We start from the raw sequence: 5446 nt of genomic DNA on the forward strand, positions 1-5446 counted from the left end.
CATATTATGTCCCGGTTCCAATAACAATAATATATATCCGAATTGCATGATAAAACAACCGATCCCCAAACACCTTATCACTAACCATCATCACGACAGAATCGATTAGCATACAAGTCCGATTAACATCCATATCCACTTAACATACATAACCGGTTATCATATCAACAACATATTGTAAGACGATCGATAAATCATGAAATCATATTTATTAAACACTAACCGGAAATGAAAACAAGGGAAATGATCAGCAAGAAGTCTCCGTAGGTTTGTGGTTGCCGTCACAAGTAGAGGTGTTCTAGGGTTTTTAGAAAAATCCCTACTGATTTCATGCATTCACTAATATAACCGTATCATCGGAATGGGCCAAGCCCATTAAAATGACTGGGCCGAAGGATATGTTTCGAGACCCCTTTGATCCGAAAGATGATCTTTCGGATCGAAGGATATGTTTCGTGATCCTTCGATCCTAGGGCCATGTTTCGTGAACATCCTTCGGAGGTTGGACATCCTTCGAAGGTTGTTTGTGATGTAATGTGTTTCACACTAACTAGTTTACACATTTTACAAGTTTCACCATATAGCAAACAACTATGCACAATCAAACAATCAAACGTATACAATTTCATGGCAGCCAAATGTGCAAATAAATAACTAGTCAATACATGATCGTGTAATACATATGAAATCGAATCTTGGAAATTCGAGTTGTCACAGAGACTGCTACTAACCGTGAATTACAGGATGCTTTGTTGGATGAAGAGCGGTTCTTAAAACAAAAATCTAAGGTGGATTGGCTAGCTGCGAGTGACATGAATACTGCTTTTTTTCATTCTTCTTTGAAAGCCAAAAATCATTTTAGCAGAATTGATGTTATTAGTGATTCGGGAGGGACTCTCTATGAGGGTGACATGGTGTATAAAGCTTTTGTTCAGCACTATGAAAAAATTTTTGGTTCTCAGGGTGACATATCGCTTGAGCCGGCTCCGGATTTATTTCCGAAAAGGTTATCCCATGATGTTGCTACTTATATGGTTAGACAGATAACGGTGGAGGAGGTCAAGAAGGCGATGTTTTCTATTGTTAATGACAAAGCTCCTGGGCCAGATGGGTATACGCCTGCTTTTTTCAAAAGTGCTTGGTCTTTAATTGGCAATGATGTTTATAATGTCGTTAAAGATTTTTTTGATACTGGTAACCTGCTCCGGGAATTGAATCATACTCTTATTGTGCTTATTCCTAAGGTTTCGACTCCGTTGCTTGTTACGGACTTTAGGCCGATTGCTTGTTGCAATGTTTTCTACAAATGCATCAGTAAGATTATTGCAGAAAGAATAAAGGGAGCTCTTGATAATATTGTCAGCATAAACCAGTCTGCCTTTGTTCCGGGACGAAAGATTTCGGATAACATTCTTTTAATGCAAGAATTAATGCATAATTATCATAGAGATGTGGGTCCTCCAAGATGTGCGTTTAAAGTTGATATTCAGAAAGCTTATGATACAGTGGATTGGAGGTTTCTTAAAAGTGTGCTGATTGGTTTTGGGTTTAACAGTAAGATGGTGGAGTGGATTATGCTATGTGTGTCTACTACCTCTTTTTCGGTTTGTGTTAATGGTGCAGTGCATGGTTTTTTCAAGGGTAATCGTGGGCTAAGGCAAGGAGATCCAATGTCTCCTTATTTATTTACTCTTGTTATGGAGGTCTTAACGGGTATTCTCCATCATTCGGTCCGAATTGATTCTTCTTTCAAGTTCCATAACAGATGTGAAAGGCAGCGGATTATTAATCTGTGTTTTGCGGATGATTTATTTCTATTTGCTAGAGGAGAGGTGAATTCGGCTAGGTGTATTATGTCTTCTCTCTCGAAATTTACAAAGATGTCGGGGTTAGTGCCTAGTAACCAGAAAAGTACTGTTTTCTTTTGTAATGTAAAGAATCAGGTCAAACAAGCTATTCTGGATATTATGCCTTTTACAGAAGGAAAGTTACCTGTGAAGTACTTGGGGGTGCCCCTGATTTCGGCTAGGATTGGTTATAATGATTGTCGTGTGCTTGTTGAAAGATTAGAAAAGCGAATTATGCATTGGAGGAATAAGCTTTTATCGTTTGCAGGAAGGCTTCAACTTATTATCTCTGTGCTCTCTTCAATGCATATTTATTGGTCTTCGGTCTTTATCTTGCCAGCTCGGATTATTCAGGAATTAGAAGCTAAAATGAGAAATTTCTTATGGTCTCAGGATTCATCTTTCAATAAAGGTAAATCAAAAGTTTCTTGGAAATTGGTATGTACACCTAAATATGAAGGGGGTTTGGGTATTAGGCGTATTGGGGATATGAATAAAGCTATGATGTCGTCTCATATTTGGAGTATTGTCTCCAATCGTGAGTCTCTGTGGGTTAAATGGGTTTATTCCTATCATTTAAAACATAAGAGCTTCTGGATTTGTAAAACGCCTACGAATAGTTGTTGGTCTTGGCGAAAACTTATTCAGATGAGGCCTTTAATTAGAAATCATATATGGTCGGAGCTAGGGAATGGTGGTAATACTTCAGCCTGGTTTGATTATTGGAGTGAGTTGAGTCCGCTTGGCGATTTTATATCGCTAAGAAATATTTCTGATGCTGATTTTAGATTGGACAACCGGGTGGCCGATGTGTATGCTGATGGTTCTTGGTTGTGGCCTACTGCTTGGAGGGATATTTTTCCTGTTCTTAATCAAATTGATCATGTTCATTTAGATCCCTTGAAAGTTGACAGATTGTTATGGAAAGATGGTAGTGACATTAACGAATTTTCTTCTTCTGGTGTTTGGCACTCTCTTCGGCATAGAGAACCGGAAGTGGATTGGTGTAGCATTGTTTGGTTTGCCCGGTGTATCCCTAGACACGCATTCATGATGTGGTTAATTATGAAAGGTAAGCTCCTTACGCAAGATAAAATTCTGCAATGGGATTTATCTAGAAGAAAAAACATGAATATGATGTGCTGTTTATTGTGCTATGAGAACGTTGATTCTCATCCGCACCTATTTTTTGAATGTAAGTACTCAACTCAAGTGTGGCTTAAAGTTAGAGACAGGGTCGGAATGAGTTCTATTTTGCCGAGATGGACGGATATTGTTCAATGGCTTTGTAATCGTGATCATCAAAGAAGGGTCGATACTTATGTTGCTAAACTACTTGTAGCGGCTGCAGCGTATAGTATTTGGCAAGAGAGGAATGCCAGGCTATTTAAAAATCAGTTAAGACCTCCTGAGACGGTTAGTGATGTAATCATGAATACAGTGCGATACAAGTTGATAGGAGCTAAGCTGAAGAATACCGTTAGGGTGCGTAACCTTCTTAGAGAATGGGAGATTCATACGAAAGATAAGGATGACGATGGGGGCTGATTAGTTATTATTTTTATTGTTATGTCTAGATTTTTGTCTAGTTGGTTTCCCTTGTTTTGGTTGTCGTTGGGTTATTTTTGTTTTGCTTGTTTACTTTCATGGGGCATGTCTCATGATTGAACTAGTGTAGACTCTCTACACTACTTGAGTTTTTTTGATGTGAATATATAGAATCACCGGGGTAACCCTTTACCAAAAAAAAAAAAACCTTATGTACCATACATTTGCATGCATTCAAATCCTTGGTACTTTTGTGAAAACAAATTTTTCATGGTTCTTTTAATAAAACCCATTTTATTATAAAAATCATTAATTTTTAATAACCAGTTTTAATGATTTTGTTAAGAACCAATTTTAAGCTTGTTGATTATTAGTTTGTTAAGCATGCATATCCAAATATCATCCAAACAATAAAATAAGCAACCACACAAGCACAAACCACATATCAATATGTGCATAACCATAGCCAACTATTTTGACCACACTTGTTAGCCGAAACAAGCATGTCAAAATGTCCTTCCTAAAGGGTGAATATAGACACAAATAATGTGTCGTTGAACTCCCACTTGATCCCGCATCCAAATGCTTCAAGTCTTCTTCTTGTGTTGTGATTTCTTCACTTTCTTTGGGCTTCCAAATATCTTTTATATTCAGCTCCAAACTCCTTTGGTCTTCAAAAATGTGTTTTGGTTATCGGGCTAAAATCCCGTTAAGAACTATGAAGTCCTTTAGGCCCGAAATTAGCCAAAACCGCATTTTTGTGTGCATCTTCTTTTACAAAAAAATATCCTAATACATGTTTTCTAGTAAAATGAAATGCACCTAATCTATTTATTTTACATACCAAATGAAAATAAATACATTACATAACTTTACAAATGGAAGAACAAAAATAATAATTATTACAACCTTTGAAATAATTAAATACAAATCACAAACACAAAGATTCATAAGGTCATGGGATTTATCTAGAAGAAAAAACATGAATATGATGTGCTGTTTATTGTGCTATGAGAACGTTGATTCTCATCCGCACCTATTTTTTGAATGTAAGTACTCAACTCAAGTGTGGCTTAAAGTTAGAGACAGGGTCGGAATGAGTTCTATTTTGCCGAGATGGACGGATATTGTTCAATGGCTTTGTAATCGTGATCATCAAAGAAGCAAAAAGTGGTTTCATTTTTACAACCTACATTTTCGGTCAAGAATGAAAAAACCGAAAAGTGGGTTTTTTTTCCAAACAAAACAATCATCCAAATGACATAATTTTTCAAGATACTTTTATGCATGTAAGAAAATAATCTTGAAAAACAAATGGATAACCATATATAAAATTTCGGCCATAGGGTTTAACCAAACCCGAAACCCGAAAATTTCATATCCTATGAAGCATGCACTCATATAAGCGGCTCTAGATGCCATTGTTGGGTTTTTCACATGTTTATCAAAGTATTTTATCCGTATAAAATAAAAACGCAGCGGAAAATTTTATTTAAAACATGTTACTTACAAGATATAAAACCCATTTTATATGTAAAACCCAATAACCGGATCCATATACGAACATGCATGCTATCAATATAAATAAAACACAACCATAGGGTGTTTAGAATACTACCTTCCAAGGAGTAAAGGATATGAAAAGGATGATACTTCTTGAACGGTTGCCTTCAAGTGTAGAAGACCTCAAGCTTGTATACCCCGAGCCTTCCAACAAACACCTTATGTTCAGCTAGGATTTCTACACTTATGAACTCACTTGAATAATCCCTCATAATAAACCATACATGGCCGAACTTTGAGAGGTTTTATCTAGTGATCTTGCACTTGATTTTCAAACTTGAAAACCGTTGGAAACCACCTTCTTTTGGCCGAAATTTTGAGAGAGTATTTCAAGTCTTACTTGAAAAATTATATCTCTAGTCTTCTATATTTTTGTCATACAGAAAATATTATAAAAGGAAGAGAGAGACTACCACCCATTTTGTCCAATCAAAAACCCTCTAATTATGACAATTGCATGTTGTTTGATTGGGCCAAAAATTCCTTGG

Source organism: Helianthus annuus, chromosome 3 (assembly GCF_002127325.2).
Source record: "Helianthus annuus cultivar XRQ/B chromosome 3, HanXRQr2.0-SUNRISE, whole genome shotgun sequence".
Taxonomy (NCBI): Eukaryota; Viridiplantae; Streptophyta; class Magnoliopsida; order Asterales; family Asteraceae; genus Helianthus; species Helianthus annuus.